The sequence below is a fragment of the Narcine bancroftii genome, chromosome 8, assembly GCF_036971445.1.
Source record: "Narcine bancroftii isolate sNarBan1 chromosome 8, sNarBan1.hap1, whole genome shotgun sequence".
In the NCBI taxonomy this organism is placed as follows: domain Eukaryota; kingdom Metazoa; phylum Chordata; class Chondrichthyes; order Torpediniformes; family Narcinidae; genus Narcine; species Narcine bancroftii.
Genome location: NC_091476.1, coordinates 93,498,707 through 93,511,963, shown reverse-complemented (window position 1 = coordinate 93,511,963; position 13,257 = coordinate 93,498,707). Strand labels below are relative to the sequence as shown.

General features: G+C 45.4%; 3 long non-coding RNA genes across 4 annotated transcripts in view; 2 read left to right on the top strand and 1 right to left on the bottom strand.

The window, feature by feature from the left end:
• Window positions 1–13,257, top strand: part of LOC138741808 (uncharacterized) — a 782,604-nt gene that overhangs the window by 555,039 nt on the left and 214,308 nt on the right. The window lies entirely within an intron of this gene.
• LOC138741043 (uncharacterized) overlaps window positions 1–13,257 on the bottom strand; it is a 104,495-nt gene that overhangs the window by 25,702 nt on the left and 65,536 nt on the right. The gene's annotated exons all lie outside the window — the stretch shown is intronic.
• On the top strand, window positions 510–8,768 carry LOC138741804 (uncharacterized). Of its 2 annotated transcripts, none has more exons than XR_011343774.1 (3): window positions 510–704; window positions 6,193–6,295; window positions 8,364–8,768. It is a non-coding gene; the product is annotated as an uncharacterized lncRNA (long non-coding RNA). The 2 variants fall into 2 exon arrangements; XR_011343773.1 differs by lacking the exon at window positions 510–704 and adding an exon at window positions 3,056–3,535.

Below are 13,257 nucleotides of genomic sequence, written 5' to 3'. Positions count from 1 at the left end.
AAAGAGGAGACACATTAATGGTGACAGAGGAGTAAATCAGAATGTCGTAGAACAGTGGTTCTCAACCTTTTTCTTTCCACTCACATACCACTTTAAATTATCCCTATGCCATCAGTGCTCTGTGATTAGTAAGGGATTGCTTAAGGTGGGATGTGGGTGGAAAGAAAAAAATTTGAAAACCACTGTTTTAATCATACCTCATTGACTCGCTATGTGCATGGGTTCAGAACTCCAAAGGAAATGGGCCAATGACAATATTTCTCAAGCAAAATTTTTCAGTAACAATTGAGTCTAGAGAAGAGATTCTCAAACTTCCCTTCCCACTCACTTAGCACCTTAAGCAACCCCTTACTAATCACAGAGCACTTCTGGCATAGGGATTACTTAAAGTGGGATATGAGTGGAAAGAGAACCGCTGTGGTATAATGTATGATCTCTACCAGCACTAACAGGAGAGGGGTTTTATTGTGACATCACATTGGAAGTACTGTACAAGAAATGGCCAAGAATGATACACCTGTTATTTTACTTCCAAATACAGAAAGATTAGTGTTGATTAACTGAGTATTGAGATCTCAGTAAAGAATTATGAATAATTAAGAAGAGATTTTTACAACAGCTGAGGAAGTTTAGGAAGAGCGAGAATTACAAACCCAAAGATAGGAAGTGGATCTTCACTCCCCAGAACTCCCGCCCATGAAAAGGTGCATGTTTACTCTCACAAATTAATATTAATAGATTTCAGCTCACTTTATTAATGTAAATGAAGCCAGCTGAGAGGATGTAATGGATGTCTTTTAAATCTTGTAAACAGACTTGAGGAATTGAATGGGTTTCTCCTGTTAGTAATGGTTTGTCAAGGACAGAGAACATTCGTCACCACATGAGATCTCAGAAGCTCTCGGTGGTTCATCTCTGCTGCTGAAGTTATGGTTTGTATGGAATAGAATAGAAAGCACTTAAGCTTGAGTCTAAAACTGAAGAAAATTGGTTTAAAGTGGAAGAGGTCTTTTGGCTAAGATTAAGTGAAATATCTGTTCTTAACAGAACGGACTAACCTGATCTGTGAGAAGCTATACTGGCAGCGAGGAAGAAAAAGATGACTTTTGAGAGGTCGAGATCATCTTATGTGACCTGGCCTGCTGAGCGGGGATGGATCCTATATAGATCTCAGGGTCAATCTAACACCCTCTCCAGCTGTAGGACTGTCTCCAACAGTTCCACAAGAATGGCTGTGACAGGCAACTCTCCAGCAGCCCTCAGAATCTGGAACACTGTTGGGATGACAGTGAGGGACCTTCGTGTGGGATTGCCATTTTTCTGGGACCTCTTTGTGCGCAAGGACCTAAAGTAGTGCCTCAAATTCAAGGCGAAGGACATCGACTACCTCCGGGATGTGGTGGACAACAGTTACTTCAAGATCGCAGCTGGATGGCAGAGGTTGCTTCAGGAGTTCCAGAAAAAGGGCAACGTGGCTCGACTCTCATTTTTCAAAGTGTAGCCACTCTCCACCCTTCCGACACAGAAGTAACAGGTGGTGACAGAGCACATGTTTAATCCACATGGGCCAGCCATGGACGTGCTCACCTTCCTTGGGTGTTATGTCAAAGGGACAGGGATCTGCGTAGACATCAAAGACACATTTGGAATCTGGACAAGAAAACACCAAGTGAGAGGACAGCAAAGGCACCATCATTCATACCCCTTTTGTGTTTGCCATCGGTGGGAACCATGGATACCTGGTCTATTCCAGAATTACAGCAGACTGAGGCATGTGGCAGCCCAATGCAGCGCAGTCATATGAAAAATCTGCAAGAAGGAAAGCCACGTGACCAAGCTCATTGGAGAGAGCAAGTGCTTCAACCTGTGTGGGGAAGGAGGTCACCTCTACAGGACCTGCCCAAAATGTGTAACCACTTACATTTGCAACAAAGTGGCAAATGACCAACACCACACCCTTCCTCCCCCAAAACCAGGTCAACACTCCCTGAACTGCAACTGTGACTGAGAGTCACAGAAGTTCTCAAACTGTGCCAGAGACTGAGAGCAGAGACCCCAGGCACATCCAATCCTCAAACCTTAACCACAAGTCTGGATGCTCCTCCTGAGGGGGCAGAGGCAATGGAGGAGCGAGCTGCGAATGGGGAATGGCAGATGGTGGTGAAAAGGCAAGAAGCCCCAAGAAACCTGCAAAGGAAATGGGTCAAGACGCATGCAGAAGCCAGCAGCCTCTCAGCTTCTGAGGAGGAAGCCGACATAAGCTCCAGATTCAGATAGAGGAAGAACAAGGATGAAGAGGAAGAAAACAGACTAACATAAGCCTGGAGGTGGGAGATACAGCATCCAGTGACCTCCAGCCCCAGGAGACCATGAGGAAAGCTAAGGCCAGTGGCCCACAGCCCTGGGAAACTGGGAGCAGTGCAGAGGCAGTTACCCAACCCTTGCCCCAGCTCCAAGAAACAAGGAGCAGCACAGAGGCAGTCATCAACCACCCCCTCCCCCACAAACCCCAGCTCTGGGAAACTGGCTCCAACCCAGATGCCGTGGCCCCCCGCCCAGATTCAGGAGAAAAATATTAACCAACCAAGAGATGGAGCAGCAGGTACTTAGCCAGATATTCCCCCCCCCCCCAATAGTGACACCACCAGTGTTGCCCGTGGAGCCTCCACTGCCAGAGGAAGATCACACCCTGTTCCTGAGCCCACAATCAGTAGTGAAGAACAAAGCGGTGGGCATATGGGCTCAGACTGTGGACTCTTATGAGCCAAAATGGACATTAAATGTGCCACTCTAAATGTGTGTAGTGTTAAACACAATTCGCAATGTGTTAATGCTTTGCAAAACCTTGATAAAGTTAAAGCTGATGTCATTTTCTTACAGGAGTGTGAGTTGCCACACCTCCAAAACTATCAGAGGTGGTCACAATGGTGGCCCCATGAATTGCCCGTGTGGCCGGGGGAAACGAGTGTCACATCACGGGTCTGGGTATCTTGCTGTTGGTGTGGCTGGGGAGGGACTTTATAATCACCGAGATTAAGGAGGTGGTTGGGGGGTGGGGGTGATTCTTGTGCTGGACCTGAAGTCTCGCAACACCCCACTCTGACTGATCAATATGTATGGATCGGCCATGCTAGCTGTTTCCCAACAGTTCCCACCGTTGCTGGCGACGTTCTGGCTGCTAATTTCAACTGCATCATAGACACAGCTGGATGATCTGGCAGTGCCAATAGCAATAAAGGTGTTCAAAGGGCAAGACAGAGACAGAGAGAGCTGAGCCAACTCCAGTCTGACCTGCAACAACTCCTTCTGTCAAGAGGGGTGAATTTGAGGGAGGAACTCCGAGAGATGAAGAACCAGCAAGCCTTGCTATTCACCTCAGAGTCCTTCAAGATCATCTTCCAATCCAGAGATCGCACAGTGGAGCAGGATGAGATTGGTACCTTATAAGCACCATGAAAACATCACCAGCCACAGATAAACGTGAAATCGGCACTGTCCCTAGAATAAAAAAGATGGCAGCCAACAAATACACCAGGTCAGGTGGGGGGGGGTCACAATACCTTGTTTTGGGGGGGGGGAAATGCCTGCCAATTACCCCCCTAAGCGCTGATCCTGTCGCCAGCTTTAACCTCCCAATGGAGTACAATTTTTTTTTCCAAAGAAAGTTCGATCCTCATTAATTTTATCTGATTTTATCTATGCTCTATCATCTGATTTCTGAAAAGAACCATCACTGGATAGAAACCCTTCAAGCTTATAAATTCAAATAAAATGAGGTGTGAAAGTTGTCGGGCTAGGGGAAATATAGAACCTCATTCGCTCACATTCTCTGACGATGTTCGTCATTCCTCAGTCAGACTGTCAGAACTTTAACATTGGAGTTTTATAAAGAAATCAGTGAAGAGTTTAATTCGTAGGGCATTTTTGAGAAGTTTTTAACAGGGGCCACCGATGTCAGTAGCAGCCCTAGGGCGCCACTTTACCTAGATACGCCACTGAGTAAGACCCCGGAAAGTGATGGCCTATGGGCTGAATTGAACATAGCTCTGTGAGACTGGATGGGCCTGGATCTGCTGGAAGTATGCAATGCCATGCTCCTGGCAGGCAGCATGTCAGACTCCACGAGGAAGGCCATCATTGCTCTCATCTACCAAAAGGAGGAGGAGGACATCAAGAATTGGAGACTCATTTCACTGCTAAATGTGAACAACAAAATTTTGCCCAAGGCAACTGTCAATCAAGTCAGATGATCAACCCAGACTAGATATTCACAGTTCCAGGCAAGAAGATTTCTGAGAGCCTCACTCAGGGACACCATAGCCTATGTGCAGAACAGGGGAGTGGATGCCTGTCTGGTCAACTTAGATGGATGGAGGGAATCCAGAATTGGATCAAACTGGTCAACACGGACAACTGAAGTGCAGTCTAAATCAACGGGTGAGAAACAGATAGCTTCCCCATCGTCTGGAGATAAGTAGAACTGCCCACTGTCTCCAAACTTATTTATGTGTTGTATAGAGCCCTTTGCCAAACAAAGGCAGAAGAGGAGTAATGTTGCCAGGCACTAGAGGCACTGAGGTCAAGGTGTCTCTGTATATGGACGACATTGCCATCTTCCGTTTGGATGCACAATTGTTCTGGATACTGAGCAGCATATGCAAGCAATTTGAGTCCGCATCAGGTGCCAGGGTAAACCAAAAGAAGAGCGAGGCAATGCACTTCGGGAACTGGCCTAACCAGTCCACTATCCCCTTAACTGGCTGCCTGAAGGTACTGGGGATCTGCTTTGGAGGGTCTGAGGCATACATCAAGAATTGGTCGGAGTGGATCACCAAGTTCCACCAAAAATTGGGACTCTGGGCACGGCGCTCCCTCTCAATAACAGGGAAGAACTTGGTCTCCACATGTGAGGTGCTCTTGGTGCTGCTGTACATTGTGCAGGTGTGGCCCATCCCCCACTCCTGCACCCCGGCAGTCACCAGAGCAGTTTTCAGATTCATTTTGGGGAGCGGGGGGGGGTCCAAGTGCCGCTACGTGCTGGGGTTCTATCTGTCCCAGATATTGCGAAGGATAGGCCTGGCCCCATTGCCACGCATGTTCCAATTAGCTGGACTTTGCAGCGCAACCTACTCTTCATGGAAATATTTTTCCAGGATGACACCTTCGACCATGTGGTCATCAGGCTGTGGTCAGCACAGAATGACATGCAGAATCTGAGAGAGGAAAACTCAATGGATCCGGTGGGATGATTCCCTGTGCTGAGCGTCCAGGTCATCTGGCAGAATGCCTCATTGCCAGGGATAACAAAAAAGCACCAGGATGGCCTGGTGGCAGTGAGGTGAGCCGTCCCACCGAGATCCCTTCTTGCACAAATGGAACATTACCCTCCACGCACATTGTCCTCGGGATGGCTGCTGTGAAGTGGAGACTGTCTCCCACCTCTTTGCCAAATGTAGATTCACAAAGAGTGTGTGGAGGGTGATGAAGGGGGTTTTGTCACAGTGGCAGCATTACAGAGTCCTCTCTGATCTGTTCCCAGGAACACACTCTGAGACCGACATCCAGAACTGCTGGAAGGCCATCAGCTCAGTAAGGATGTCCTTTGTTCAGCCCAAAACCTGTTGATCTTTCAGCATACTGAGATGTCGGTCCAGGAATGCTGCCGACTGGCACATCCCAGGCTTCAAGACTCGCAGAAGCCTGGTGCAGTAAACATGAGGGCACTGTGGGGAAGCAGCACAGTTGAGGGCAGTGGTTTTCAAACTTTTCCTTCCCACTCACATGCCACCTGAAGCAATCCCTTGCTAATCACAGAGCAGCGATGACATAGGGATTGCTTCAGGCGGTATTTGAGTGGAAATAAAATATTTGAAAATCATTGGTTTAGAGTCCTCTTACTGGGCTCTGGGGGGCTGACATTAAGGGGAAGCCTCTCAACCAAAAGAAGGGGAAAAGTGGTGGTGAGAAACATTGGTGATAATGGAGTATTAAAAGAAGAATGTAAAATGTGAAATGAACATTGACAAGATGGTTGAAACTACATAAAAAGTTTTGAACAGTTTTTCCTGTATTGTATATAATTTACCCAATATGATGGAAACTATGAATGTTAAAGTCTTGAATAGTTCTTTGTTCCTATATTGTGTATAATTTATTGTGAATAAAGTATATTTTTGGAAAAAAAATTTATAGGGGATCTGAGGAGCAAATTTTTCATGTAGCGAGTGGTGGATGTATGGAACGAGGTGCAAGATGGAATGGTCGAGAATCGCAATATTTAAAAGACACTGGACAGGTAAATAGATTGGGGAAGATTTAGAGCAGGGGTGTCAAACTCAAATTCACAGAGGGCCAAAATTAAAAACTTGGACTAAGTCGAGGGCCGAACTAAATATTTATTGAAAATTTTCAACATCTGCATGTTTTCTCTTCTTTCAACATATGTAATGTTAAACTTTTTCTTATTAAAATAAATGTTTAATAATAGTTTTGGATAAACTCTTTCCAGAAGCATTAACAAATGAGAAATAAAATATTCAATAAATAATATTTCTCTATAGAGGATTTGTCAAATGTTGCTAGTGTGCTGTCGAGTAGTAAAATCTGAGGGCTATTGAGAATGTGGGAGAATAACATGATTCTTGAAACAATCAAATGGGTGACTGATTGTGGGCATGAACTCTAGCAGTGTTATTTGCCATGCCCTTTTTCCATTGGTACAGATATCCTTTGATTTACACACTTTTCAAGTTTTATGCCTAATGAGCTTGTATCCAGGTGCAGGACCATTTTTAACCAGGAATATATTTATCACTGTGACATGAAACTATTGGAAGATCATTTTATCCTGAGATTAAAGTTCATAATACTTACTCAGGCCTGTGTGCGGGAGGGCGGGGTTTGCGGGCGATCGGGTTGGACAACGACAGTGCAGGGGCATTGGCTCTCGCTGCAGGGCGGCATCTCGGCGGATCAGCGGCCCCGTCACCTTGAGTCGCGGGTCGGCCTGAGGCAGGGAGGGGGAGTGCTAACGGTCCTGGCGAGGTCAGGCCCCCCCTGAGTTTCTGCCGGACCCCCCTTGACCTGCTGAGTTTCTCCCGGACCTCCCTTGACCTGCTGAGTTTCTCCCGGATCCCCCTTGACCTGCTGAGTTTCTCCCGGACCCCCTCCCCTTGACCTTCTGAGTTTCTCCCGGACTCCTCCCCCTTGACCTGCTGAGTTTCTCTCGGACCCCCCTTTGACCTGCTGAGTTTCTCCTGGATCCCCCTTTGACTGCTGAGTTTCTCCCGGACCCCCCTTGACCTTCTGAGTTTCTCCCGGACCCTCCTTGACCTGCTGAGTTTCTCCCGGACCTCCCTTGACCTGCTGAGTTTCTCCCGGACCTCCCTTGACCTGCTGAGTTTCTCCCGGACCCCCCTTGACCTGCTGAGTTTCTCCCGGACCCCCTTTTCTTTCCGTGCCGGTGTCCCAGGACCTTTCCAGGGCAGTCTCCGTGCTCAGGACCGCGCTGGGATCCCGGTCAGTGGTGGAGGAGCAGGTGAGCGCGGCTAATGCCGATCCAGCCCACGCCACTCCTGAGATTGGCGGGGGGTTCCACTCTACCTGCCCGACCAATCTCACTCTCCATGTGTACTCCGGGCACCTGCCGCTGGTCCGGTGGGAAGGCGCAGGGCGGCCGGCGGCCGGCGCCCCCATCGCCCGGCGGGGAGCCCCAATCTTCCCTCCGGCGTCCCGACTCCATCTGCAGCTCCAAGAAACGCTGTGCCACTGGGGTTCCAGGCACTGGGAAGCAGCCTTGGATTCCCCTGACACCGGCCAGCCCGCGCTGCAGTGGGGGGGGGTGGGCGGGGGGACACGACAGCATGTTTATAAAACCACCCACTACTACTTTTCAAGGACCAGGATTTTTCTCTCTCTCTCTCACCCTGGGACACAGCAGTTACTGTGCATGCGCTATACTGGCGCGGCGGCCAGCGGGCCACCTCTAATACATTTTTGATATGATCTTGCGGGCCAAATATAATTATATCGCGGGCCAAATTTGGCCCGCGGGCCAGAGTTTGACATGTGTGATTTAGAGGAATACGGGCCAAATGCAGGAAAATAGGACCAGCTCAGATGGGCAACTTTATCAACATGGATGAATTGGCCACAAGAGCCAGTTTCCACACAAACTTTATGACTCTAAATTTGATTTTGTTCAGTAATTTATGGATTAAATGACAACAATATGGTCGTGTGATGTGAAACACTCCAGTTGTCCTTATGAAATGTGAAATGTGTAAGCAATTAAACATTATACATATGTCTATTAAATAGGACAGACCATGATTTCTATCAACTCAGCCTTGTGTTCTGTGCAGTCCACAGAAAATCCCAGAGGGAGTGGAGTGGAATTTGCCTCTTAAGAGGACAGGAGCTTGTTGGAGAGACACAGATGCTGGAATCTGAAGTTAAACATAACCTGCTGGAAGAATTCAATGGCTTGAGCAGCATCAGTGAGAGAAAAGGAATGGTCATGTTTCAAATTTACTCTCATTTCTCTGCCTTCATTACACCTACAATACCACTGAGGATTTTCAGAGTTTGTGTTATTTTCCTCATGTCTGTATGTCTGTACAGGTGATCCCCACATTACAAGGAAATGGTCCTTATTGTAATTTTCTATAATGTGTTAAGGAAAGCAAGTTGAAAGAACAGCCACATTTATTGTTTATTCCGTGATTATTTTTCATGTACAAATTTCATAAAAGTGAATTTTTTTTCCATATCCCAGTTATTTTGGTCATGAGTTTTGAATGCTGTAAGGGTGAATTTTGATTACCCAAACTACTATTATGCAGGAGTCACCTGCATTCATTTTATGCAAAAGGAGCAGAAAATTTAAGGATGGAGTAAAATTGTTGACCATTGGCTGAGACTGAGATTGGCACCATTACAATGTTCTAAAAGCCATTGCAATTGCTCTCTGTCAATTATTTTGCAATGGACTTGGTTTGATGGGAAAATGCAAGCTGCAGACAGGGTGGTTGAGAGTCTCCTATCTCCGTATAGCACTTGAAACTTTCTTGAAACAGTTCTTGGTTGGAAATCTTCACCTCAGGAGTAAGTGATGGTGCTGTTAATTCACATATCATTTTTAATTGAGGCTCTCATCTGGTTTCATTGGAAGAACAGTGAGGCAGCTGTGGTGCACTATTAGACAGAATCTGACACATACAAGGTAAAGACTGAACAACAGGCTTTAATCCACAAAAACCTCCACAGAGCCAGGCTGGCTGTGGCTGCAGTAACTCAGTATGAGGCCTCAGGTGGCCAGCACCCGACCAGGTGGGGCTTGATCCATTCAGGCCGACTGATTGGCAGCCGGCCAGGTGTTGTCCTGTTCCCATACACTTCTGCAGGTACAGAGGTTGCCCCCTGCAGTAGGCTGGTGGTATAACACCACAGCAGCCTATTAGGATTATTAGAGCACAAACTGGAATAGCTCTCGAGCTGCCACCTCTCAGCTCCAGCAACCTGGTTTCAATTGCTGTCAGTGTGGAGTTTTCATGTTCCCCCTGTAGCCATGTCCATTGGACATTGTGGCCATTGAAGGGTTGCCAGTGAATGGGGAGGAGGGAGAATGCATCGAAATCCTTTAGGAATGAAAGGAAAATAAAATAATGTCGAGTTAATATAAATGGGTGAGCTTAATGATCAGTGAAGACCCAGTGGTCAAAGGGGCTATTTCCAGGCTGTGTGACTATAACTCATTGGCACCTGATAATTTGAAGTAAATCACAAAAATCTGTAGACACCATGGTAAGAATGAAGTAAACTGATAATTTGAATGTCTTTCCATTTTTAAAGCCCTCTGTGTGTTTCAGTATTACTAACAATGATAACTGGCAAATGTGATTCCATATCAACAAACTCGATCAAGCACATATATTCGGAATGTCGGACTGTCTCCTATCTCTTGCTCACAGCATTTTGTTGATAAAGAGTAGGAATTATTTTCTTAGCAGCTTAGAGGAATTTTAATGTATAGATGGAAGATGAAAGCTCACATATGCAAGAGGAGTCGGCACTAATCCATAAAAAGTGCAAAATAGCAATAAAATCTGACATTCAACTCAGAGTCAGCCAGGTGAGCTGTTGTACTGCCTTTCACCCAAGGGACTGTGGTTGGATTTATGGACAAGAGTGTTACTAATTGGGGACACCTTTGTCCCTGGGAGATTTGTAGGCCAGCATTTATTTTGCCATTTTTGTACATTTCAAAGTGACCACATTTTGGATTAATTTTGTTGGTTCTAAGTACTCCTCCCTGAGGTCATGGACCTTGGAGGAGGTGAAGCAATTACAGTCAATCAGCCTTAAAACTTGTTTTGTACAATTATCATTAGTATGCTGTGTTCCAGCAAATTGCCCATTAATTTTTCAGTGATGTGAGTGCAAACTTCATGTATCTTGTTAATAGCTCTGTCATGGGCACCAAATTGTTCATGACCAATTGTCTGCCCCTTGCTGAATGCACACGGCTTGCATTTAATAAACACCATTTGATCTTTCCAAGCTACTGCTGCTTCTGTTACCACAACCCTTGCAAGTAGTCCAAGGTTAAAGTAATTCAACACAGATTCAGGTTTCTGCCCATTACAGTTTCAGAAGCTCGCAAAAAGCATCCCTCTGATGTATTTTATTGAAAAAAGGGATGCCAAAGGAAGCATAAAGATTACATAAATGTACATGAGTGAGCTATGGGTTGTTTCACAAGTGACAATATTCAGTATATTAAGTCAGCAACTGCTGCAATCAATCCAAAATTCATAAATGCATCTCAAGCAGTTTATGCCCGCAGGTTGAGAAATACCTCCCAGTAGTTTTGTGAGTAAAGGTTCTCTTGGACACATAAGTAGGCAACAAAAATCAGGTCGCTCCCAAATTAATTTCCCACTTCATGTTCATGGTAATCCATTTCAGTTGATAGTTTATCATTTTACCCGAATGGTGCAGGATTAGAGAGTGGATAATATAACACAGGGTTTCATTCCTTTTGTTCCATGTATTGAGTGAGGTATCATTAGACTCAAAAATCGGGGCCATTTGATCATCAGATCATCAGCCCACATAAAAATTGGGTATGCATGACAGTATATGGGTCAATAGTGAGGAACTAAATTAAAGGGTTTTAGTGGTGCTCAGACAATAAAAAATGGTTTCCAAATTCTATGGAGTTATAAGTTCAAATATTTTGCAGCATTTCAATATTCTTTCCATTGTGGCTAAGCAGGCAATAGATTTCAACTCATTTAATTGGTGGGTGGCATACTGCATTCATATAAAATCATTGCTTCTCCTGGTTGCTGAGAAGTAAATATAAATTGGTACTTGAACAGAAAATGCAGAGGGATTGGCCCATTGCACTCTGCTTCCATGGAAGATCATGGAGTTAAATTTAAGAAATGAACCTTATTGTGCCACTCTTTTTATAAGGTGTATTTTGCATGTGTGAACCAGAGTAAATTTATATTCCTTGCTGCTCTTTAATGCTCTGCAGAGAATGATCACCACATAGCAATCAAATTCAAATAAGATATTGTGTCTGGTATATTAAAGTTCAGGTGTAGGTTCAGCAGGAGATGAGAAAGGCTTATGGTACGTTGGCTCCAATCAAGTGGGGGTTTCTTGCACAAAACCAGCACTAAGTTACAAAATCAGAATCATCTTATTGAATGGCAGAGGAGGCAAAAAAAATGTTCTCTCACCTCGACTTGTGATGCTTTAAGTCAATTGCAACGCCGCAGATCAAAGGTGCATTTGCTCATCGGGAAAAGTAATTTTGATGCTCTGCTTAATTCCATTGATTAATTAACCGAGGAGGCCAGAATTGATGCTGCCTCAAAGCTAATCTCTGTGGCTCTCTGTGTGGAGTTTGCATGTTCTTCCCGTGACTATATGTGTTTCACTTGGGTGCTCCGTTTTCCTCCCAAGGATGTGCGGGCTGGAAGGATTTTCATCAATATAAATTCTCCCCAATAATAGTGAAGTCTGGGATGATGTTGACAGATATGTATGGAGAATAAAAAGGGATGAGTGCAGGATTAATCTAAGTAAATGTGGCCTGTTTCCATGTGGCCTGTTTCTGTCCAATGTGGCTTCATCTTACCCCAAGTAATTCATGACTGCACAAGGCAGCATCAGACATTGAAGTGAAAATGGGATCAAATGGAAATACTTAGCAAGTCAGGCAGCTTCTATAAAAAGAGAAATGGTTTAATGTTCAAGTTTGGGACCCTTCTTCAGAACTGGGAAAGAGTGATACAAGTTAGTTTTAGGTGGCAGAGAAGATGCAGGAGAGGATGGAGTGAAATAAAGGAAATATCACTGAAATGGTGAGACTAGATGACAGTAAATGGACCACTTTGACCTTACATTTTCTTCCTCCATCTCAAGCAACACTTGCCCCTTTCTCAATCACTCTGCCTCCATTCTCAGGAAATGAACACCATAGACATTTCATACAAGCCCATCAACTCCCACTGTTACCATGACTACACCTTTTCACACCATTCTATTCCTTTCTCTCAGTTCCTCTGCCTTAGTCACATCTGGTCGTTTCCCGACCATCCGAGATATCCTCAAAAAGACATGGTTTCCCCTTCACCGCCATCAATTCAGCACTTATCTACCCTTCTATCCCCACACATCTGCCCTATCCCACTTTGCCCCTCGACACAATAATAACAGGATTCTCTTTGTCCTCACCAACCATCCTACCAGCCGCTGCGTCCACTATATTTTATTTTTAGAGATACTGTCTACACAGTAATAGGATTTTCCGGCCCACGAGCCCACACAACTCAAATTCGTCCAATTAACCTACCAACCCTGCATGTCTTTGGAAAGTGAGAGGAAACTAGAGCACCCATGAAAATCCACGCAGACACAAGGAGAGGTACAGAGTCCTTACAGGCTGCACAACTTCAAACCCGGGTCGCTGGTGTTGTAATAGGGTTGCATGAACCACTATCCTCTGCAATTTATGCCACCTACAATGTGATCCCACCCCCAGCCACATCTACCCCTCTTCTCCCCTCTCCAGGACTCCCTCATCCAGTCATCCCTTCCAACTAATCACCCCCTCGGTACCTATTCCTGTGACGGCAGGAAATGTTAAACTTGTGGCTGCACCTCCTCCCTCACCACTATTTGGGACCCCAATAAGTCCTTGAAATGAAACAGCACTTCACTTGTGAACCTGCAGGAGTC